We start from the raw sequence: 25,983 nt of genomic DNA on the forward strand, positions 1-25,983 counted from the left end.
GCTTTACTTCCCCCAACAAGCCCATCATTTAAGTACTATGGTTATTCTCTCTCTCTCTCTCTGTTTTATCACAAGAGGGAACTACAGCTCAAATAATTTACGTAAATTTTTCCCAGATAACAAAATTAAACCCAGAGAACACTCTGTGGTCACTATTCTATTCTGTTAATTATTAAGAAAATAGACAATCATACTTTAGATAAAAATACCCATTGATGGACACTTAGATTGTCTCTATATCTCGGGTATAGTGAGTACAACTGCATTAACCCTGGGAGTGCGGGGTATTTGTACAGCGGGGCACTGTTCAGCCCTGACAGAGAGGGAATTCTGCCATTCACAATAACAGGGACGGACCTAGAGAACACGAGGTGAGATAAATCAGACGAAAACAAACACTGTGTGATAACACTTGTAAGTGAAGTCTCGAAAAGAACCAAACCCTGAAAATGCAAAAGCGGAGTGTAAAGTGGTCGTTCGGAGGTGGGGCGGGGGCTGGAGAGGTTGCTCGCTTGCAGGCACATACTCACAGCTCTGCATAAATGAGTACTAAAGACCTAGTGCAAAGTACGGTGGTCATAGAGAATAAAACCGTATTGCAGTCATTCAGCTTCCCAAGAGACTAGATTTTAATTGTTCCCAACATTAAAAGAAGTGATAATTACGTGACCGGATAGAATGTTAGGTAATGCTATGACAGTAATTGTATTGTAATATAAAGGTATCAAATCAATATGTTGTAAGAGATACACATAAACAAAATTACTTAGAATATATAAAAATCAGAGAGAGAGAGAAAATACTCCTAGTAAATACTAACAGAAATAAGCTAGAGCAGATTTAACAGACTCTTACTAGCTTTCGGTACCAGACTGGTGAAACCCCAATGTGATGCCCCGCTCGCTGGCCTGCTTGCCAACGCCACGTCATTCGCGCTGAGCACTCGCCGCGCACTCGCGCTGAGCCAGCGGCTTTCCCGCAGGCTCCCTGCCCTGTCCTCCTGTGACCTCCGGGAGAACGGGCCACCTGCGGCGGACACGCTCGGGATCCCATCCCAGAGTCACCTCCTCGGAGAGGTGGCTTCACTGTTCCTGAAGGCAGATGTCACGTGCTGGTATTACAAAATACTCTGTTTTGCCCTGGCTGGCGTAGCTCAGTGGATTGAGCTCGGGCTGCAAACCAAAGTGCCGCAGGTTCGATTCCCAGTCAGGGCACATGCCTGGGTTGCAGGCCATGGCCCCCAGCAACCGCACATTGATGTTTCTCTCTCTCTCTCTTTCTCCCTCCCTTCCCTCTCTAAAAATAAATAAAAATAAAATCTTTAAAAAAATACTCTGTTTTAATTTTCACTGTGTGTTTACACCTCAGTAAAATGTAAGTTACCCCCCTCTTTTGAAGAAGAATATTTGCATATGCAGAGAAATAAAGAGAAATGTTTATAGTAACACAAATATACCGAGATGCTATTAAAATTACTACTAGGTATATTTTTAATGATGATCATAATTAAAGGGAGAAATGGAAAAATCCATAACAACAGTAGATTTCACACATTTGTCTCAGAGATTGATAGACGAAGCAGCTAAGCATGAGAAAGTAATTAAACATGAAATAAAAACGACTTTATAAAGCCTTAAATTGTTTGTAAGGCAATAGAAGAGTTGAGCAGGGAAAATTTAAAATCTGAATTTACGTGTTGGTGTAGCAGTAGATGGACAGACAGACAGACACATTGATCCCACTCCCGAAAACCAGGGTAAATGTTCTCTTTTCTCTCATGTAATAACAGGGTACAAGTGATTTTCAAGCAGAAACCCTCAAATGGATCAATTGATGTAAATTTCACCTTGGTCATGATTCAATACAATTATAAACCAACAAAAAATATCCAAATCTCTGCCTCATACACTTGAAAGTTAAAGGCACGCCTTTGGTAAGCCTATTTTTGGGTACATGTTGTATGCTGCTAATTAATCATCTTTCTAGATGTATTTCTACCACACGTGGGGCACAGCTTCTGGTACAGTAGAATTGTTTAACCAACATCAGTTTCTGTTCCATTTGAATGTTTTTTTTTTAAATACTAATTATGGTATTTATATCCTGGACATGGTCACAATTGCAGATGAAAAGCCCAATACATAAACGAACGAGACGATAATAAAAGACCTGATATATTCTGGAGGACGAAAGGGATGGCAGGAGGGATCAGATGCCAGCCTATCGCCTCGCAGTAACACTTCCAGTTCCTGGGAAACCTCTTAAGTGTGTTTATTTTCACACACCTCAGGAGATGGCGCAGAGCGAAAATAAGTACGGGAGGAATAAAAATGACACCTCTATCAGAGAGCGGCTTCCCTGCTGTGGCCGCCCTCTGAACGCGAGCAGATGGATCAGTCACTGGGGTGTAACTTGATCATTTTCTAATCAATAATTTCAGTTAGTACAGTGGAATTGAGGACTAAAATGTAATTCTTAGGTGGGAACTGTATTTCACCTTAGATCCTCAACTGCCTTGTTCATTGGAAATCACAATAATCTGCTTTTTCTTCTTGTTTCTTTTAAAAGCTTAAAATAATACCAGGTAGTGGGGTCTTTTGATCAATAATTAAAAGTGGCTGGACTGATAGCTCCTTCAGAATTCCTGCTGAATGGATAAAAATCATGATTTTGAAAAAAAAGAGTAAAAATGAAAATTTACTAGTGATCTTTCAATTGTTAAAATAATTAAATGCAATAAAACATTTATGATTCTACAGAATATTCAGATTGCCCAGGACAGTTCCATGAAATCCAAACTAACGATAATAAAGTGTGCCTGTACAAAGCAGGTCCTTATTCTGAAAATAAAAATGTTTATTCCCTTAGTGAAAAGGATGGCATTTGTCAGTTCTCAGTCTCAAAAAATATTATCAGATTCAGCATACTAATTAAGTGAAATTAAATCAGCTTCTACTTTAATAGCAGTGACTATGCTATGCTCTTTGATCATCCGGATCAGTTACAAACCATTATGAAAGTGGCCTTAGCCACGGAACAAGCAGAGAAAAATTAAAATGCCCGGACCTCAAGCAACACTACCCAGAGATAACCCGCCACCCTCAAAAAATATCTAGTATATTCTTTCTGAAATGTTCTATGCAGACACAGAATATGTATAATTGTATTTTATAAATAACAACATCCTCCTGATTAATCTAAATATCAGGTAAAAATTTAAAAACATTTTCCATATCATCCTAAAATTCAATTTTTTTTCATTTAACAGATTATCTTGGAGGGTGTTCTATGTCTGTACATATACCCCATGTTACTTTTATATTTTATACTCACTGAGCATTACATTGTTACTGTGTGATATATATATTTGCTGTTATATATTTACATTTATACATTTATTTTTGATCAGAAAAAGCATAAATTCCTAACAGTAGGCTCTCTAGGCAAGAAGGTGTTTATGTTCAGATATTCATTACTCTCCTCATCCTCCCCTCCAAAACTGCTGCGTCCACAGTTATTCTAGCAATTTTATGTGTGCTTCTTTGTACCTTGGGTAATGGATCCTCAATATTCCAATCAGATGGACAGAAATGATAATATCATCTATGCTCTTTAAAATTGCTGAATAATTAATCACATTGACCATTACTATTAATATATAGATTTTTTTTCCTTTGGTCAATATATTTTTAAATTCCTTCATGCCCAAGTCCTGGTAAGTCTATTTATAGCAGAAATGTGAAAGTAGATCATTTTAAATTTGTGAACATTTTTTTATTAAAAGGAATTCAGAAAATGCAAAAATTGTAACAGAAAAAAATCACTCCCCAGAATTCCAGAAAACAAGTGTAACTCCCGTTAAAATACTGTGTATGTCCTATAAGCCCTTCCTTCCACACACGTAGCACGGCACTCTTGTCTTTCTTTTTTTGTTTTATGAAGGTACAAAAGTCACTTGGTTTCTGAGAATTTTGTGAAAAGTGTAGGTATATTTTGCAAGAGAGTCTATGGACACGAGACTTTTGAGAAAAGAAAAAGGATTAGAACTTCTGGAGCCGGCCTCTGAGGTCACTGCTAGAATGCCTGCTGACGTCACCCACGCCTGTTCTGAAAGCTGCACCTGGCGTGCTCAAGGGGAGCCCCGCGGGAAGCTGCGCCCCTCTGTTCTCGCGGTTCAGCGAGGCGGGTCAGACGGGGAAAGCTAAGAACCACGTGATCTCACGCCTCTGTGGGGCATGAAACTGACGTCCGTTGACACAGGCAGCAGTGTGGAGGCTACCGGAGGGAAGGGGGTGGGAGCAGTAAAGGGAAAAGGGGCCAAATACACGGTGACGGAAGACGAGTTCACTGAGGCTGGTGGACACCCAATGGGGTACAGAGGCTGTATCACAGAAACGTACACTCGAAACCCATGTCGTCCTATTAACTGATGTCTCCCCGATAAATCTAACCAATAAAAAAATATTATGGTGCACTATGATCCTCCCTACCATCAAAAATCATCAAAACGATGCTAAACTATGAAATAAGGTGTCACTTTCCTAAAACGAAACAAAATTTACGAATATGCCAAAATAAAAATAGCTTCATTCCCCCCCCATGCAAAAAAAAAAAAGAAAACAAAAGTGTGTCAGACTGTAGCCAGGGTATTGTCTTTATATGATCTCTAAAGATTTAAATAAATAAAAATGATTTACAAAATTAGTTATTTGTTTTACAGACAAGTCATATTTACTTTGTTAAAGTCCTTTATTTGTTGCTACTTTGTTCATTTCAGCCACAGATCCTTTGCAAAATCAGGTTCACCGCTGGAAACTTGCTTCCGGATTTGCTTGTGCTTTAATTCTGCCTGAAAGATGTATAATAGGAGCTACACTCACTGGCCCTCAAGTTCACGGTCACAAGGACCGAACACAATATTTTGAAGATTTAGAATTACCTGAAGTACTTAGAAATTAATTTTATTATAAAAGAACAATCCAGTTCCTTTTCTGATAAAGATATTTATATGCATGCATGCTACATACACACTTCTGTAGCAATGCATAACATTAAAGGTGATTGGTAGTCATCTCTTATTATAAAACTATTAGAACAAAGAAACACAAAGCAACATGCAATTTAACGTAGTCAAAAACTGCTCATGAGAATAGGTACATATGTGGGAACTTAAAAAAAAATAAACAGAACCGAAACATTTTATGGTAAATCATGCAATAAGGTAAATAAATGGCTCTCCTTTCTTCTTTACTTTTAGCTTTTGTGATAATTATTTTAGTTAAATGCCTTCTAATCTACAGAGCCACACTTCTAAAGCAATAGACAAAGAGATGCTAGCTTCTTAATAATGGATAATGTTCCAAGATCCTTCTCAGAAACCTGTGTGCATATAAATCCAAAGTAACACCGTCCAAATGAACATAGTGGGTGTTCAGGTCCCTTCTAGCTCCATTCTGTGTGGGTCTCGGGGGAGGGCAGTGCATTTGCTCTGCCAGCCATCCTGTTCCTGCCACCAAAGCTAAATACTGATATTTCGTCATTAGAAATGCTTCTCTTTTTTTTGAATAACTTATGCTTTTGAAAAATATATACAAGATGAGTTAGAGTTGCATTTCTAGAAGGTATTACAGGTTAGTATTAGGTTTATTCCATTTTTTTTTCACTTGGCAAGACACAAAGCAGATCAGGGAAGGTACCTTCTACTCATTTATTTTCCACATGATTATTGCCCAATTATTATCAAATCCACAGTAGAGGTTAATTCACTTTTTCAAAAGATTTATTTATTTCTAGAGAGGGAAGGGAGGGAGAAAGAGAGAGAGAGAGAGAGAAACATCAATGTGCGGTTGCTGGGGGCTGTGGCCTGCAACCCAGGCATGTGCCCTAACCGGGAATTGAACCTGCGATGCCTGGTTCACAGCCCGCGTTCAATCCACTGAGCTACACCAGCCAGGGTGTTAATTCACTTTTTAAAAAGGACAAACGGGCAGTGGATCTAGGAGGGTGGACTGTGTATTTTCTGAGTTGTTACACTGTTGGAACCTGACATTAGTTTCTGTAAGATACGTAGATAAGAGGAATACATGATTTCTGATCACAAGATAGTACATTTTAAAAAATAAAATGTAATCCTTGGTAAAATAATACTCCCTGTGCCAGTTTTGGTCATTTGGTTCACATCTCCCAGAAGGTTGTGTTGAGGCTACCATTAGCAGTGACAATTTTTAAAAATGTTCTTCTCGACAGAAATATCACCTATGTGTGGTGTCCTTTCCTTTTATTTCATATTTAAGTGAAATTAATACAGTGCTTGATGATCAAAATAATAGTATGCAGTTAAAGAAACAAAGTGGATTTCCTTTCTCTGATCAAATTCCTTCATTGAATTGTCCCAACTTCTGAGCAAAAACGTCCAAGCTCCAGACAATTCGGCAGGTACTAATTGATGTTTCGGTTTATCCAATTATGCAAAAGTGTTTGTCGGATGGCTTCTCCGGGCCGAGCACTGGGCCGGAACAGAGCCCTGAGATGGGGGTGTTGCTGACGCGGGCCCAGGATTTATCCAGGGACCCAGCCCGTCATGCAATTACACTCAGAGAGCGGGGGGTTGTGGTTATAATAAAGGTCCATGCGAGCCACAGCGAAGCGATACGGGAGGAAGTGCTATTTCTGCTGGAGGACTTCTAGGGGGTGATGGTCAGAGGACTAATAGATGCTGCCTCATACCCCTCCTAATAGGCAGCTGTCACCTGTCAGCCGGTGACAGGCGGAAGCATATTTACTGTCCCCGTTGTGCTCGCTGATGGTAAACTTAGAGGCTGGAGGCAGGGACTGAGAATGAAGATGAGAACACCACAGGGTGAAAACCGGAAAACTGCCCGTAAATTCAGTGATGGTGGGGTGGTCATCCACGGAGACCCCACGCAGACGTGGGAGTGGGTCGCCGGGAGGGACAGCGCAGACAGCCAAGGTCAACAGGCAGCTGCGCGAGCAAAGGCGTGGCATAAGAGGTGCGGGCGGTGCAAGCCCCGCCTCCAGGCCGGTCCCCATTCAGACTGCCACGAGGGATCTGTCAGTGATTTATTCCGAGATGAACGTTTTGGCAGGTGCTGTTTATAGGAGGCTGCTGCTGGGCCACTGAAATAGAAAGGAAGCAAAAACCCAACCCAACCATACTACCGTGCTATTTGGAAGGAAAATAATATTTTATGAGAAATTAACAAGTAATAAAACGAAAACCCTTTTGAAAACAACCCGAGGTTAAAGATTTCTGTATGTCAAAATACAACTATTCCAGATTCCAACTCTTCTTGTTGTTGTGTTGAGAAACCATTCTATTAGAAATGTGTTCAAGCAAAAGAACCATTAACTGAAGGAGATTACCCAATTTAAGGATTTATTTAAGAAGTTTTATAGATTTAGATAGGAAAATGATATTTTAATGAGTGCATTTTGTGTGTCTATATGGTAGAGAATGAAGATCAAGTATGCTGTCTTAATATGCATGAAATTAGGAAATTTGAAGGGTAAATAAAAGAATTCTTAACAAATCAAGAAGCATGCATTGGATGATGATGGTAGGAGTACAAAATATGTTGTCAACCTCGATTATTTGTAACATGCAGCTTATTTATAGAAAACATTTTTTTTTGTTGTTTCTCTGTATAGTTAGGCAAGTCTCGGTGCCCTTTCCAAAGGTCAGCAACTCCAGGAAGATGGATTGTGTACAGGTAGAACAATTGGGCATCTGCTCTGTTTAAATTCCTGCTCACACTAATAAGATTATCTCTGCCCTTTCCCACCGTTTCCAAACTGTTCTTAGAGACCTGGTTTTTTGAAAAGTGTGCAGGATAGCTCATATGCAGAGAACATTCCCTCTTCTTATCGTTCGGCAATGAGCTATGATATTTATAAGAAGTTTTAGGGAGAACAAAGCCTGTCTGGAAATGAAAGCATGGATGTGTGGAGGGCATTTCTCAGTTTGAACCTGGGCTTCCTTCTGTTTGTGTTGGAACAGGGCTAGCAGAGTAGCCGCCGTAATCTTTCATTGTGTTTGGAATGGTACAAACGACCACACAGCAATCAGCCCCTTTTCAAACCAAAGAAGGCCCCTGATCATTCACGTGTGAGTTCCGCAGCTGCTCCCCTGCCAGGTGGGCCCGCAATCGACCACTGGCCTGGCCGTCATCCTTTCTGATTTTCCAAGGCCCTTTGCTTGTGAAACGCTTACCAGTAATCCCTGGCAAAAGCGGCCTGCTCATTGAATGAAAGCTGAAGTGGTGACAATTTTCTGCCCATAGGAAGGCTTGCGTTAGCTACAACCATCATGAACAATTTAGTTACTAGGCAGACAAAATGTGGTGCAATCTCGTTTTGGTTGAGTGTGCGCAGTTTATAGTGGGCACAACGCTTGCTGCGGGGTACAGACTGCTACCTGGGAGCGTGAGGGGGGAGTGTTAGTGGACACAGAAGGCGAATGATGACGTCGTGACAAAATGCACAAAATGGAATGAGAAATAGCGACGATGGCACTGGACTCTAAGCTGTCTTTTTAAACAACATTAAGAATATGAGGGTGGCTGACACCCACTGCTTTGCTGGAAGCAGTCACTTGAACACAAACAAAAGCACAACTATGTTATTTATCAGTCGCTGAAGATAATAGTGAAATCGATGACGCTAGTAACTCAGATCAAAAGTATTCTGAATCCTGATTCCTGGTTACATATTTTAAGAATAATGTCAGAGACAAATTTTGTCCACATTGGTATTATTTTTCTCCTAACTTTGTATAGTAGAATTGTATTTGCAAACTCCAATTTTTAATCACACTCGTGAAGTAATTAAAAATGAATGGTGATTTGACTTTCATGCCTTCAGTTTCTCCACAAATAGAAGTAGTACAATATAAGTTATTATGGCATTATAATTTTAAGTAATCAGATAAACTTTTTTAAAAGATTTTATTTATTTATTTTTAGAGAGGGAAGGGAGGGAGATAGAGAGAGAGAGAGAAACATCAATGTGTAGTTGCTGGGGGTTATGGCCTGCAACCCAGGCATGTACCCTGGCTGGGAATCAAACCTGTGATGCTTTGGTTCACAGCCCGAGCTCAATCCACTGAGCTACGCCAGCCAGGGCTGTAATCAGATAAACTTTTATCCCCAAAGTAATACACACTCTAGAGCAGGGTCCCTAACCTCCAGGTCACAGACTGGTACCATCCCGGCCCGTTGGGGACTGGACTATACAGCAGGAGATGAGCTGGAATGTGATGCATTTGAATCCTCCCCAAACCATCCTCCCCACCCCCGTCCGTGGAAAAATAACCCTTCCATGAAACCGGTCCCTGGTGCCAAAGAGGCTGCAGACCGCTGCTCTAGATAGAGCAAAGAAGAGGAAAATAAAATCCCACTTACCAGAGACTGAAACAGTTACCGTCTTAAACTATATACCTGATCCAGACATTTTCATGTATCCCTAAAGTACAAAATCAATCACTCAACAAATTTCTCTAATGTTCTTTCTTCTGCATTTTACAGTAGTGATATTTTGATACGTTCTAGGGGCCATCAGGTATTGAATCAATATTGTTAATTCTTGTTTAAGTTATATGTCTGTTTCTATTGGCATATTCATCATTTTCTGATGAATTTGTAGGCGCCCTATATGTATATTAATAGATACTGACTTCCGTGAAATTTCCAATTCTGAGCTGTGTGAGATACTCAATGCTGAAGTAATGAAATGTGCATTTTTCAGAGAATCAATCATACAACCGACTGACATAAATGTTACACGCGAACTGTTGTTATGGATCGTTAACATCAACCTTACATGACCTAGTGGTCACCTGTACCCTACGGCACATCATTTAGCCAAATAAACGGATACATTAAAAATGTAGATCCCGAAAACAGGAGGTGCTTGTGCCTTTGTGAAATAGTTTCAAAATTAAAACCGATCATGTTTAAAAAGAAAAATAACGTTACCAAATAATTTTGAAAGAATAACTAATGAGTCATATACTAAGGCAAGAAGTACAAATCAGAAGATTATAAAGTTTGGTGGCCTACCATTTTGGACTTAAAATAATCTTTGTGTCATAATGGACCATAACCTTGAAGGGTCTCAATGATAAGAAATAACCGGTGATGAAAAAGCGTGATATTCGATAGCATTAATGACTAAAGTAATAGGAAATTGATTTCCTAACATCTTTCCCTTCACCTGGTGTCTTTTTCCTTGGACTGGAAGAGAATCAATACGTGAATATATCTGAGTATATGAGAGGCTGCCAGGTGCAGAAAAAATGCCATTCAATGAACAATTAGAAGACTTTATTTTTTATTACATAATGTTTTACCTTTTAACTATTACTTTTGTTAAATTTATTGTGGTAGTACCGGTTAATAAGATTATATGGGTTTCAAGTGCACATTTCTATGACCCTGGGTCTGTATACTGCATTGTGTGCCCACTGCCCAAACTCGCACCATCTTCTGTCCCAATTTCTTAGCCTAATTGTGCCACAAAGAAATTGCGTGACCTTGGGCAAGTCATTTGGCCTTCTGAAAGTTTACTTTCTTTTTTGACAAACAAAAATGGTGCTGAGGGCCCGGCACTACTTCTTATGTAATTCTCTCTTGAGATGCATTGAAATCATAAAGAAAGCACCAAAAAGCATTGTCCTTTGATGACGGTTCCTGAACCGCCCTCTACAGAAGGCTGTTGGACTTTCTGAACAACCTGTGCTTTGCAGGCGTTTCACCGAGAGCCAGCCAGGGAGCGGGCTCTGTTCTTGCTGAGTGCTCACAGAACTCTGAGAGGTCGGGGCCGCCGTTATTTCACTTTATAACAAAGAAGCTGACCTAAGGGGATGCAATCTGCCCTCCCAGGTTCAAAGCCAGGCAGCCTGACTCCCTCACTTGCGACTTCAAACACGATCCACACTGGCCCCAGTGCTAATTTTTGCTCAACCAAATTCGGGAAACACTGTATTCAACGGAACAAAATCAGTTGGAAAAATGAGACACTTTGAATATTTCAGGTTTATTTGGAATATCCGGGAGGGGCATCATGCAGAGCTGCCCCGTGGAGTTGGACCACAGAAGTCCCATGAAAAGTGATACTCGATGTGTCAAAGGCACTGCAGTTCTGCGAAACCCCGTCAGTGAGGGCTGATTCCCAGGGGACATTTCAGTGGGGTTTTGACCCAGTAAGACCTGTACAGCACACTCTCAGGTCATTTGAAAGAGTGACGATCCTTTACTTTCCCGTAAGAGTAAATCCCATTTCCCCTTCTTCTTTTCTTTGTGCATTTTAATGCCACGAGCCACGCCCCTGTTCGCAGCGAGACCTGGCTTCAGGATGGGATGGCAGGGCTCTGGGAAGATGGGGGCATTCTCACACGGAGAGCGGTCATTCTTTCCCAGCAGACGGGTTGGGACATTGGTGGAGAACATTGCTTACCAGCTCTTTGTAGCCTTAAATGTCAAACGTATCGATTGTTTGAAAATATTTTCTATTCTACACTATAAAAGAATAAATGTAAACCTAATTCATAGCATGCTCCTGTAACCTCTATTTAACTTATATTTATAAAATAAACAAGCTCTAATAAAACAAAACACACAATTTCCCAAATTAGATACTTTGTTATATTTGATCATCCATCATCGGAGATCTTTCTAAATATCACTTTGAAAGAAAAAGATCTGCATAATATCACACGATCAAAACCAGAATTTAGACTTAATGACTGCGCCTATGATGGCAATAGAATGGGTCGGTTTGTATTTTATACTCTTCATATTGGTTTTTCTCTGTATCCAGGGACTCATACAACAGATTCGATCTCACAAAACAGCCCAGAATTAGAATGCCGGGCCCAGCACGGCCCAGCACATCCGCATTAGTCACTGAGTCCGTGTTTGCGACCCAGCTCACGCACCGAAATGCACGTGAGGCCCCAAAAGCAGTAATCGCGGCTACTTCGCGGTCGTTCACAGACGCGCCCAGAAGGGAGAGGAATTCTCCCTCGGCTCCCTCATGGCCCGGTCCGGCGGAGCCTGGGTCTCACCTCCCTGTCTCGGCTCTCACCCTGTAAGGAACTGTTTTCCCCACGATCTACTTATTGCCCCCCTGGCAGCTGCATTTTTGTACTTCTGCTGTTTAAAACGCGCCCCCCCCCCTCTCCAAGAGGAGCCCTAAAGGGGGTCTAACAGCAGGAAGGCGCCTGATGGAGAAAATCCGGGCCCTAGATAAGCTTCACCCAGGCCTGAGTTACAGCGCTCTCCCGAGTTCAGTGTTCATGAGCGAGCAAAGAAGTACTTCCAGAAAAGGAAGGTCCACCCAAAAAAGGCGCAGTGGATAACGCTGTTGTGAGGCTAAAAGCCGAAGAAATTTGCAGTCCTGTTCCCCAGGATCAGGGAAATGCTATGCTCCTCCCGCGGGCTAGCTCCGGCTGGGTCGGCGTTTCAAAGGTGATGGGGGAGGGGAAACGTTCAATTCCCTGCGAGGCAGGCCCTGCGGCTGCAGTTGAATAAAACGGTTGCTGAGTGTCGTCAAGGTCAAGAGTTATGTTGAAGAGTCAATAGTGAAAATGAACTGCATATTTTTAAGTTTTCTTTCCCAGATGCTCCTCTGGCTTATGCCTAAAACGGACAGAAAAAAGGCTTGCACATAAAAGCTGAAAAACGCTTTTCAAAGAGGAGCTACAACATCGCTGCCATGAAGGTTCTGGGTGGGGGAAAAAGCGTCACGTGTCCCAGTTCCAAAATGACCTGTTTACAGTGAGGACAGAGAAGCCAGAATGCCACTTTGAGTTCTCGGAGGAGAGTTGAGAGAGAGAACCTGGGACAGGAAAACCAGAATCCTTAAAGCAGGGAAGTGGCAGGAAGACCCCCCACCCCACCCCCAACCCCCACCCAACGCCTGCACTCCCTGGAAGAAGATTCTTGCACCAGAAGGAGCTGCAGTGCGAGAAGACGGCGTGGTGGGTCTAGAGCAGGGAAAAGATGCTCAGAGTCGCCAGACCTGTTTGGGAAATTTAGAAGGAGCTGAGTTTATTCTTTATGCAAATATCCGGTTCATATTATTCTTATTCATAGGATGCCGCCAGTCATTTCAGTGGGTACTATGATTTGGCAAAGCTCATAAACTTTATTATTACAACCAGAGAGGACATATGAGATTTTATGTGGCGGATGGGCTGCTGTATGTATAAAATCTAGCACTGGACATGTAAAATTTAAAGGCAGTTATTTGGAAAAGCAGATTTTTGGTTCAAGAGGAAGGGGTATAAGTTCTAGATATGATTTCAGATACAGCTATAGAGCATTATAGATACTAATATATATGCACTAATGCATATTATTAAATATACGTACTTATTTATATTTATATTATACATGTGCACATTTATCCATATAAATCACAATATATAGGTTCAGTGGTTGGCTACAATGGGGGTTTTTGAGCACGAAGTTGCAGGTGAGACTCTCCAAAGCGAATTGTATAAGGAAGGGCGAGCAGGAGCAGCTACTTGGGAAACGCCCGCTTCTAGGGACTTCGCAGAAGAGAATGGATTAACGAAATGGAAGGCGACACAACGCTGCGAAGAAAGGGAGGCAGAATACAATGACGTGACCCCTGGGGCTGGATGTCATTAGCGGTGTGATTCTCACATCGGCGGAGGTAACAAGTCTGAACAAGGTGTGTTACATAAGGCGGTCGGTGCGCATCACAGAAATAAAGTTGAAGAAGCGTTATGTGGAACATTCACGATGGGGCGGGGGGTGTGGGGCGGAGAGAAACGGGGATCTAAGCCGAATGAAACTTCCGGAGTTTCCACAGCCCACCTTCTTCCAGCAATGTTACTTTGCACAGGATGGTGTTGAGAGAGGTGAAACAGTACAAAGCTCCCTATGGTAGAAATGTTTGGTTTGCAAACCTCAAATGGAATGTATGTTTTGATGTTCCTTTGGACTTTAAATAGATGGATGAATAGTTAATATAAGGATGGTAAAATGGTAGAGTAGTGGACATTTAAATCTTCGAATTAAAATGCAAGTGTCATCAAAACACATGCTTATACTCCTGATGAAATATGAAACAAAAATCTAGAGCAACACCTTTTTAAGCTAACTGTGTCAAAATAAGTTTTACAATGAAACGTACGAGAAAAGGTCTTGGGTTTTATGGATATGTGCTCATTTTACATATCTTGTCAGAAAACTGGACATTCACAACCGTGCCCTAGTTATAAAAATACAAGTGAAAATAAATGAGCCACAACTGAAATAAGAATAAAAGTATACCTGACATGCTAAAACAGGAGAGAAAAATGCTCAACGGAAACCACGAAAGGCAGAAAAGGAGTAGAAGACAGAAGTGAGAAGAAATAGTAAGGGAAATGAGTAGAAAACAATGACAAATATGATAGATATTAATTCTTTGCTACCAGTAACCACTGTGCCAATAACTCACATGCACCAATAAAAAGACACTTTGGATCAAGACAAAGGAATCGCCTGTTAAGTGGCCCTCAGGAAACCCACTCAAACACAAGATACACGTGCCCTGCCGACATTCACCAAAGGAAAGCAGGAGTAGCTACATTGATTTCAGCAAGAGTGGATCTCAGACCAAAGGTGGTTACTGGGAACAGTGACGGGTGAGAATTGACCAGAACTCACATAAAAAGAAATACCAGTTTGAATAGGCCTTTGTCTCTTAAAGGAACTCAATCAATAATTAATAACCGACTATCACAGAAAACCCCAGGCCCAGATGGGTCCACTGGTGAAGTTTACTAGAATTTCAGGAAGAAATTGCACCAGCCCCCTGCAGTCTCTCACAGAGCACAGGAGCACAGGGGATATTTTCTAGCTCATTTTCTGAGGCCAACATTAATAAATCCAGACAAAAACAGTACAAGAAAAGTAAGCTACAGACCGATCTCTCTCACGAACATAGATAAAAAAAAATTCCATCAAAACACAAATTTCTGTCCATTGCAATAATTTCAGTTCCCCGTTGCAGGCTCCAGCTTTCGCTTGCTTCCCCCACCTCTTCCCCAGTTTTCCTTCCAGACCACCTTGGCTGGCGGTTTTGCATCTTGGCTGAAACCTGATAGAAAACGCAGACCCCAGCTGCGCCGTATTTGTTGCCTCACTGGTACCCTGGCCCTCCCTCACCTCAGCACTGTTTCCTTTGTCTCTTCCCCTGCCTTGAGGGTAAGGTGCGGTGGGGGTTTTATTTTATTCTCTCTATTTTTATTGCAATCGACCAGTTTGGTGCATTATGCATTGAAAACGTCCTATGCACGCTGAATTGAACGAGGCCCATGACAAATTATGTTTGTTCAAACATTTCCAAGAATTAATTTTTTAAAGTAAAGTACTTCAAGGAAGCCTAATGTTGTTACGGCTTTTATCCTCGAGGTCTTGTGTACGTAATAGTAGTAAGGTGCGCAGGTGTTTAATTATAAGGAAGCCCATAGGTCAATTGCTGAGGTATCTAATAAAGACTGTTTTCACCCCAAACCATCTGTGAATCCTCGGTTTTATCATTCAGGGACTGGAGCTGTGTTTTTGATGACACTTGGGGATTGATGGTACAATAGGCTATAGCATCCTCTAAACCTTGACCCGTTATAACCCTTGCTTTTCTGTTGACGACCACAGACTGTTACAAAGCCCATCCCGAATCCCCGTCTGGTTCAGCCGCTCCTATTCTGTTATTCTGGGCAAGACACAACGTGTTGGGGATAATACCTATGTTATAAACAAGGTTACAAGGGTAAAAGGGACATATATGCAAATGAAGCTATACATAGCCCTTAGCACATATTTGCACAATTAGTATCAGCTATTATTATCATCAGGTTTATTTTAAGAAAATGGATACTAATAACTGAGCAGCTTACAGAGGCCTGTGCGGCATCACAATTTAACTCAATGCCGGTATATGCAGTAGACTGTAATTTTGAAAAAGTTCATTGTTCCTTTGAAGTTATGAATTTTTCATATCTGTTACTAGATCCTAAAAATTAAGAAATCATTTCTGATTACAAATTAAGCAGCTTTTAAAATTGCTACCTTCTGTTGCTGACAGGGTGCCAGCAATACATTAAAATGCTAAGAATACAATTCTTAACGGTGGTCGGTATAACTCGTGATCCTATTTACGACAAGAACTTGACTCCCAATCTCTTTAATCACTATTCCTTAAAAAAAAGTTCTCTGCAAGGTAGATTATGGGATGTCTTTTAAATTTAATATTTTTGTATGTGGCATTCCGATTAAGTTAATGAAAAAAGTTTTCCAAGGAGAAAAAACACCCAGTTTTTAAATCGTCATTGATGGTGATATTGTATTGTTATTTATTTTGGTATTCATGGAACTCGAGTCTAATGTCGAGGATCATATCTAGTTCCCGATGACACAGATTCCCGATTGGCCAGCGTGCAGGGTCTGTTGTCGGGACACAGAGGCTGCGGCTCAGACTGAGAGCGAATTATTTTGGGGACTCAGGCGTGTCCCGTCTCAGGGGCCACCTTCCGTTACTACCTCCCTTGGGCAATGCGCTGTCACCTGGGAGAGGAAAACGGTGCTGAAAATCACTAGGAGGTTCTGGAGAACCCATATCATCCTTTTAAGAGCGTATCATCAGGTATATGCCTTATCAATCCACACGTGTGCACCATTACTAAAATTAATACTAACTTTTAAATCTGCGCTCTGACACTGCATGGCACACGTAGGGTGATGTGATTAAAAGTGACCGACTAATTGACACCCTATCGCCACCTCCCCGAGGGGACATGTCGCACGAGGGAGGATTTGTGGTCGAAATCCTTTGTAGGAAAATCCCCCTCCACGCTTCACGGGCGAGGCTCGCAAGTTCAGGTCTTTCTTGTCGAGGCTCAGCGCCACCCCGAGAATCCACAGCCCCGCTGCTTGTCTCCTGATTCTAATTCTAGCTAATTAGTTTATTTAATTATGATCAATACACTAAAGAGAAGTCTGAGACAGCTGATACGATTTATGACCAATTCTTAAGGCACTTGTCTTGCTTTTTGGCAGTGGCGCTATCTGCAGAAAGCCCCTCCCTGCCGGCTCAGCTGCCACCTGTCAGCGTCCCCGTGACCGCAGGGACATTGGCTGACAGCTCTTCCTCCCTTCCTGGTAACCACACGCACACAGTCACGCTGCGGCATTCGCCGGTAGCCTCATCATATATGAGAATACACAGCATGCATATATGTGTGTGTGTGTGTGTGTGTGTGTGTGTGTGTAAATATATATGTGTGTATACACACACACACATTTGCAACACCTGTCTATGAATCAGATGTGCACGACCAGAGGTGTACGTGGTGGCCTCCTGACAGGTCCCGCTACAGGAGGCCCTGCAAGTCCCTCTGTGGGGAGAAAAATGCCTCTCTTACTCCATTAAGGACACTTGAGAGGTTCTTACAAACTGGGATAGTGGAAAATGATCTCGGAGGCCTGAGAGAATCTCCCCCAGGAGCGATATTTAAAAATCAGCGATTCTGAAATATCGCAGGCTTTGTAGCGGGGTGGGAATTTCCTGCATTAAGTTATTAATAAAGACCCGCACTGGATGAAGGCTTTCTGAGCATCCCAATATATAACTCTCCTCTGAAGCTGTGCTAAGCATATACTTATATTTTAAAGCTCCGCATTGGGAACTTGACCCTGTTTTCATTGATAAATCTTTTATTCTCCCCTCATGAATTATTCAAGGACCATGCCAGGCTAGCTTATTCTTGACGTGTGAAAAAGAGATCCTCAAATCATATGCTATCGTTTCTTTCCATAAAAGCCAAACTCTTTTTAAAGATCATGGTATTTCAATAATAATTGTAGGTGTTTGGGTCATTTCACGGAGTTGAAATACACACCATTGTTTGAAAAGCATTTGATGCGTTGAATCCACTGAAATGGGTGAACTCGCCCGTGCGTCGGTCACCACCACGCGGAGGTGGCTCCATTAGGAATGTGACAGCTGTCGCCCTGACAGGAGAGAGAGGGTGCAGCTGTGAGGGAAAGACCGAGAACTCCGAAGCCGCTGGAGACGGAGTAATGGCAGGATAAGGAAGAGACAGAGAGATGCTCATGGGAGATAAGGGCTGAGCGCTGGCCAGAGACCCCGACCCCTGGCCTGCGGCCTGCGTGCGCATTAACATGAGAGATGAAAGTGGTCAGATTGGATATATTATTTTTTTAAAAAGTGGAATTAGCTTGACACAGATAAAAGGCAACCTTACGAAGCGACTGACTTTGACTATAGAATGTATCTGATATTAAGCTAAATAAATGTGAATGTTTTACCACGCCACTAGAGGATGGAACACAGCCAACAAAAATTTTTTTTTAAAGCAAACAGACTTTGTGTCTTAATGTCTTCATCTATACTTGGTTTCAGTTTTCATGGTTTCGGACTCTCAGAAATGGAAGGAAATCTTAAAACGCTCCTCACGTTACAGGAGGCGAACCTGGAGATGCTGAGTGATGCCCCCAAACCCACTTGTTCTTTCAGGGTCTAAACCGGGGAGCTGCCCAGATGGGACCAGTGTTCAACGTCCGCTACCTGCGCTTTCCTTTGTGAAATGACTTTTTCCTTAAATGTGTATTATCTGTGCATCGTTTTAATAATCAATATCCATGTATCTTAGATTTCGTATGTTAAAGTGTTTCCTTACATTAAAGTCACTACATGTTATAATTTTTTAAATAAAATAATTTGGCATATATGAGGAATCATGGAGCAAAATCTCATCCATCAAAACCTACTGCCCTGTCAACTCCCTTGAAATAGACACATCTACTTTATACGTTCGTTCGCCAGAAAAAAACATGGTGTCAGGCTCTGTTTTCTGTAACTCGAGTTACAAGATCAGTTACATTGTAGATGGCATGAAACATTGATCAGTTGCATTGAAGATGGCTTTCTGTAGTTCAGGTCCCTCCTCCCCAGCCTCTCTCAGAGAAACTGCAGCCTCCTTTGAGTCATGGACTTGCCCTCCCCCCAGTCCCTCTAACCGACACGGGTCACCCCACAGGGCACCAGGAGGAGGGGAGGGGACACGAGAAGGAAGATAGTTGGTGGTTGCTGGGGATGGTCTTATGCAACTGGCTTTGAAACCCTGAGCTGTGTTCTGGTGCTAAAGCCATTACCCATTCCCACCCCCCATATCAGCAGACTCTGTTTTAAGGGGCTGAGCCTCCCCATACACAGGCATATTAGTAGCTGCTCCTAGATCGCGGAGCACATGCGTGACCAGGAGGAGCACGTGGATGGAGGGCACTAGTCGTGATAAAGTCAATAGCCTTTGAATGACCCTTTGGGTTGATGGATGAAACTCGTATCCTTGATAATCCTGTTGAGTTCCTGGAGTCAGCCAGCTCTGGGGCAAATAGCACATGACATCAGATTATGTGAAATAATAACTTCCTTATATTTTAAGACCCCCCCCACACACACACACACATGCTTTCTGCTAAAAATATCTTAGTTGATTTAATTGTTTCCAACCCTAGGGCATTTGAACTTTTCTACAGGCAGGAGAGAGCAATCAAGTTTTACAGCCGGCAAAACAATCAAGCAAAGATAAATAACTTTGAAGAAGATCAATCTGACAGAGACATGGGCAGGACTGGGACCGAGATAGAACAGGACATCTGTCACTTGGGTAAGGGGATATTGTTGGAAGTCAGTGCAGTTTTTAAATTAAAAAGTTTGTCATTTAATAAAAATGTCTTGGCATGTCAGAATACTAGACCATGTAGACAGTAAGTTACAAAATTAGACTAGAATCATACCCAAGGGTAAACCAGCTACTTTAGTAAAATAACATGACCGTAAGGGATGGGTGAGTCCCCCAAAAATGGAACAGCACCTGTTACAGGTAATGCAATGTGCACTTGGGTCGGGAACCTTGGGGCTGAGAGTAGTTAGTGTATAAAACAAAATACTTTTTAATTTATCATTTTGTTTTTTGGTTTCCTATTTGTGTTCTCCCCCAAACACAGTCAAATTCTTCCTCCCCCCAAATGTAGTGAAGTTCTACATGTATTGTGGGTAATATATATAATGTTCCACGAACCCCTCGGACAGCGGCTTGGAGGCAGGTCCTGACGGCTGGGTGCTGTGGGGGCTGGAGCTCTGTTTCTGGAATGTTTGCCAACCTTCGCTCTCCCATCTGACTCTTCTCGTTGTTGCCCTATCAGGGGTCGTGGAGGGTTTTGAGGTTTGGGTTCCTCAACGTATATGCAGGACTAAGCATTCTCCTTTTTCCTCCCACAGCCTGTTCCCTCCCTCCTTTCTTCCCTCCCTTCCCTGCTTAATTTCACTCCATTGTATTGGAATATATGCGACTATCCATTATATGCGATCATTAAAGGCTTATCACACATTTTTATTTCCTATATACATGTCTGTTGTTCTCCTGAACTCTATGTTCCATCAGCCAGTATTTTAGTTTCTTCGTTATTATTGGGTCACCTCATAGCAACCTCTCTGCTGCTAATGACTTGGGGGGGGACCGCCCTGCCTGGTTTCAGAAACTGTAAGCCCCCGTGGCTAAGGCTGAGTAAAGGACCTTGGGACCATAAGCCATTAAGGAGACAAAGCTTGTCTCCCTGGCAGGGGCACCACCTCTGCCCCCTTTTACTTCACCCTGCTTGGCCCCAGGGTGGATGACTGGTTAGCCAATGATGGGTAAGAGTCCTTGAGGGAGGGCCGACCTAAGACAGGCATGGTCACAAAGGGGCCCCTCAGGGAAGGACTTGGGGGGCTATAGAAAAAGGGGGTGATGGACCCTCACCCCTCGGCTTTGACATAGCCTGGGTCCTCATTCTGTCTGCCAGAAGTCTCCTAATCTCTAGGCTGCCTTACTTCCCCTGCCTGCCTTAAGCCTGAAACAATGCCAGAGGTGGATGTGGCCCTGTGCTGGAAAGGGCAGGTTTCTGGGCAATCAGGCCTAAGAAAGAATGCATAAAATCTTGTGAAACCTGCTTTGCTAATACTCTCAATTTCAATGATAAGGATCCAAGCTTGAAATGAGTTTGTTTCCCCAGAGTTTTATGGCCCTTTAGCTATCTGACCCTGACTCTAAATAAGCCCTCAGAGTTCTCTGAATGTTATCTATTGTTTCATCATTACTGCCTGACAGTGATTGATGAGCTTTATGTGTACACCCTGTATTCCTATGCAAATGAACCCAGTAAAAGCCCACTGAGGAACAGGCTCCTGGCTCTTCCCTTTTGAGAGTTCGGCCACCTTTCCTCCCCAAGCAGATCACGTCTTGGTAAACTTATTCTCATCCACGGTGGCCAGGCAGGGGCGGGGGGAGCCTGTGGGTGGAGCCCCCCCCCCCAAATGACCATTTACAAAACATTTGTAACGTGGAAGAACATCTGTGATGTGAATTAAGTGCATGAAAGCAGTGTCTTGCAGTAAGTGGGGTTCCATGTCTCACGTGTTGAATTTACGGTCAGGCAACTGTGTTGCCCGTCACACTGAGTGCTGCTCCTCTCTCTCCACCGCTTTATTCTGGGGTTTCAAGTTAACCTGGAGGAGGCAGGAGCCTTGCTCCATTGAAGCTTTTCCCAGGGGGAAGTGGGCATAATCTTGGCTAGAACAGAAGTTACCACGTTGTTGTCATTGACAGAAATCTTAGAAGCTCTGGTGGTGGGGGCGGGGAAGAGGTAAGAAACGAGATGTGTTATAAATTTCAAACATCTTTCCGGGAAGTAATGAGTTTCAGTGGGGATGGCCGGGCCATGGAGCACAGGGAAATGGGGGGAGGGTAACCGATTGGGTCGCCCGTGTTTATGACACGCGTCTGGCGTGCCCGCTGACAAATGCATAATCATGACAAACACCGGCCGCTGGAGAGGCTCTCAGTGAGGTTAGCAGCCGGTCTTCAGAGACTCGCACGCTGCTGACCCCCAGACGCAGGGCGGCTCTCACTGCTCCTTCAGAATACGAGTGAGGAAAGTAAGGCGGGCACAGACGAAGGAGCTGACCCAGAGAACCCAAGTGCCTCATCGGGTCCTCTGTGGGTCTGGATGTCAGTCAGGTATCCCTGACAGTTTTCAGTGAACTGATGCTGTGAGAAAGGTTGTAAAAGATTTTACTGTTATTCAGAAATAGTCACGTTCTTGCCCTCAAGTCTTATTTTTATTATACCACTTACATATACTGACTTTTTCTCTTTTGTTTACTGGATGGGTTTTTTCAAATAACAAAAACAAAAACATCAAATGACTAAGAGTTTAATAATGTCAAAACTTTTAGGAAAAGGAATACAAAATATCAATGCATAATAAGTTTCCAGGAAGTTTCCCTCTTTTTTTTTAACAATAAAACACTCACTAATTTCCTGTTCTCCGTGTTGGCCATATTGATCTGACCACACGGTTCTTCTTTGTTCTTATCATTTGTGGTATTTGAGGCTAGGCCCAGAATGATATTTGCACCAAATGTACTTAATTTAGTAAACAAGAGAATTTACATTTATTATCTACCAGGTGATCACTCTTTTGCCTATTCATTATTCCTAGGAGACAATGCGGCTTAAGCACATGGTTTTTAAAAAATATTAATAATGTCTCGCACTGAAATCCCCCTATGTCTCTCATCCCACCAAGTTGCTTTTCCTGAAAGGATAGTCTTTGAACTCTAGTGGGAAGATTAGAATATATCATATTAGAATAGTACTTGGCGCTGGGTGATTGGTTTAATCTCCCTAAAGTATCTTTTTCACATCTATGAAATATTCATTCAAATTCTCATCTGACACACAAATGGACCATGAAACCAAAGAAGGATAAAATGTGGGGGCTCTTTTTAAACTGACAATAGTATCTTAGGTGACATTAATGTTGTTATCAAACTATACTATATAAAAAATGAAGACAAAAATATCTCCCCTTTATTACATAAGAAGTATATTAACTCCTAACCCTAACATTTAAGACCTTGTAAACTCAGGCTCTATCTTTACTTAATACCCAACAGGAAATTTCTGATATTTTCAATCATTTCAATATTTCATTCAGTCATCCACTCATCATCTACCCATTCATAAAACAATTTCAAGTGCTATTTATTGTGTCAGGGACTATGGTAGATCGTAGGGCTACAATTGTAACCAATGCACTGTTTTTGTCCCAAAGGCATATTGGTCTTGAGCGAATGTGTCAGTTATCTATGCTGACAGCAACACTGCCTACTAACCAACCTTAAAACCTTCGGCGGCAAACTACAGCAAACATTTATTTTGTTCCTTACTCTCTAGGTCAGCAGGACGGCTTGGCTGTTCTGAGTCATGGCCAGCGCATCCCAGCTGCTATGGCCTATGCATTCGTGGTAACCAAGGGACCAGTGGCTCTACAATGACCTCAGGGAGGACGGCTTGTCTCTGCATCATGTCATCTCTCCTTCTCCACAAAACTAGCCTGGGCTGGTTAGAGTGGTCTAGGCAGACACCCCAGAGGGGCTCTCCTGGGTGTGTCCGCGTGGCAGGGGCTCAGGAGAAAGACGGAGAGAGGAAGTGTGCAAGGACTTTAAGGACAAGGCCAGCACCGTCACACCTTCGTGAGGGGACAAGTCGTAAGCAAGCCAAAAGCTCAGCATTCAAAGGATGGGTTGGTAGACTCTGCTTCTTGACGGAAAGTGCTATAAAACTATACTTAAAGGGCGTGTGCACAGGGCGGACGGAGAACGGGAGGCATCTGCAATCAGTCTCCCACAGCGGCGATGCCAATGAATGGATCAAAATATACGGTGAATACTTCATTTTCTCTCCAGCTCAGTATCCACCTCCTCTATCTTCTCTCTTTGTCCCAGTTGTTCTCAGTCTCAAGGGTATTCTAAGCTGCTAATTACTCTCTGTTCCGTCTCGCTTCTCTCTCTCTCCCTCCTCCTCCTCTCTCTCTCTCTCCCCCTCTCTCTCTCTCTCTCTCTCTCTCTCTCTCTCCCTCTCCCTCTCTTCCTCCCTCCCTGTCTCTCCCCCCCCCTCCCTCTCTCTGTTGGCAGCTCACTGGAAGACTTTTAAGTCTCTCCTTTCCCAAAACTATCAATAAGCAACTTCTGTTCCCGCACAGGATCTCACTTTATACCGTTCCCTTTACTATCGGATTCTGGCAAACTGTTCTTGAGCATTTATTACAGTCCTGCTATTCTGAGTGCGCTATTTTAGATTTGCTTTTTCTGCTTCCAAACCACATGTTTCCTCCCCAACCTGTTCAGTGTGACTTCGGTCCCTGCGGCCCCGCTCACAGCGCTTGCAGTGAACGCCGCACCCTAGTCTTGGGCTGGTGGCCTCAGCGACTGGCAGCCCTGCTTTCCCTGAACCGCGTGTGTGATTTTCTGCCCCCTCCTCTTATTCTGCGATCACTAATCCCCACCCTACGGCTTGGCTTTTCTCGTCCTCCGAGGGAAAACAAATGATGAAATGCCGGAAGAAACGAGCACGGAAAATACCAGCGATATCTAAAATAGCTTGTAATTTACTGATTTTGAAATGGACATATTGACTTTGTTTTTCCAAGTCTGTTTACCGAAATATGCATAAGATGTATCTAAGGTTATTTTGACAAAAAAATTGAAACAACTTTTTTAAGTTGTAAGTTGAAGTCTGTTAAACTAAAAATATTTGGGAAGAATATTTTCCCAAGAAAGAAAAAGTCCAGTTTCTGATTTATAGATGCATTTTACCTTGGACTATATATTTTCTGTACTTGGCTGAGCCGTTAATTGTTTTATAATGTCTACCATGTACCTACTATTATGCATTATACATGTTCCCATACTCTAGGAACTTTACATCCATTGTCTCATTTTATCCACAGAAGAAACATACAAGAGAAATAATATCTCCAACCCTCTGTTTCAGATGAGGAAGCTGGAGCTCAGAAAGGCAAAACTTCAGTCAAGGTCAAGTACACCTGGTGAATGTTGACCCAGGCTTGAATGTGTCAGATCCCAAAGCTTCCCCCTCACTTGCCTCACTTGCCCTCCCGTGGGACACGGACTCCGTGTTTCTCAGACTGAAGGACACTGACTTCCGCACAGATGGCTGTATGATTAACAGAAAATTGGCTCTTAATTAGAAAGTTAAAAAATGATCTCTGAAATCCCATGTAGAAAAATCACTTAGTATCAGTCACATTGCTTTCTGGCAAGAGTTAATGAATTAATTATATTTACATAAGCAAAACAATGAAGCAGAAAGTAGCTCTTCAAACTCAAAAAAAAAAAAAAAAAGGTCAGCTTTTGAAACATATTACCCAAGCAGAATCCCCAATGAGAGGACGATCTCGAATACCCCGAAATCAGCAGGCGGAAGCGTCTGCGGCATCGCATCGTGCTCTCACACGTAACCTTTGCGCCCATTCCTTTCCCTTATGCAAATTTGAGAAAGGAAAAAATCTCAAATTAAAAAAGAAACAAAATACTGGTGACCTTATCTGAGCATTCACATTTTTATCCAGACAAACATATTCATGCAGAGTAGAAAAATGGACGCGGTTTATATACAGAAAGTTATGCATGCAACCCCTGCTAGTAGAAGCGAAATGATAAATAAATAAAATGCCAAGGAAAAAAGAGGTTTAAGAACAAGCCTTCTGTGGGAAGGGTTGTTGAATAATTGGCTTAACTTAACAGCTGTGTGGAGGCCTCTCTCAAATAAGGATCCGTGTGATGCGAACATGGCACATCAAAGCCTAATGTTCTTTCCGTAGGATCACCTGTTTTGACCAGACAGCGTGGTGAACTGGATTGCTGAGAGGGATTTAACCGAACACAAAAGGCGAGTGAGATGGTAGCGTTCTGAGCTCCCCTTCCGCGGGAGGCCCACGTAATGTGGTTACCACAGCTGACTGAGCTCACTGGACAGCCATTTGTGGTGTGTAATGCTCTGTGTCGTTTTGGGGCTGTTGG

The sequence above is a fragment of the Phyllostomus hastatus genome, unplaced genomic scaffold (assembly GCF_019186645.2).
Source record: "Phyllostomus hastatus isolate PE091 unplaced genomic scaffold, TTU_PhHast_1.1 phas_scaffold_216, whole genome shotgun sequence".
Lineage (NCBI taxonomy): Eukaryota > Metazoa > Chordata > Mammalia > Chiroptera > Phyllostomidae > Phyllostomus > Phyllostomus hastatus.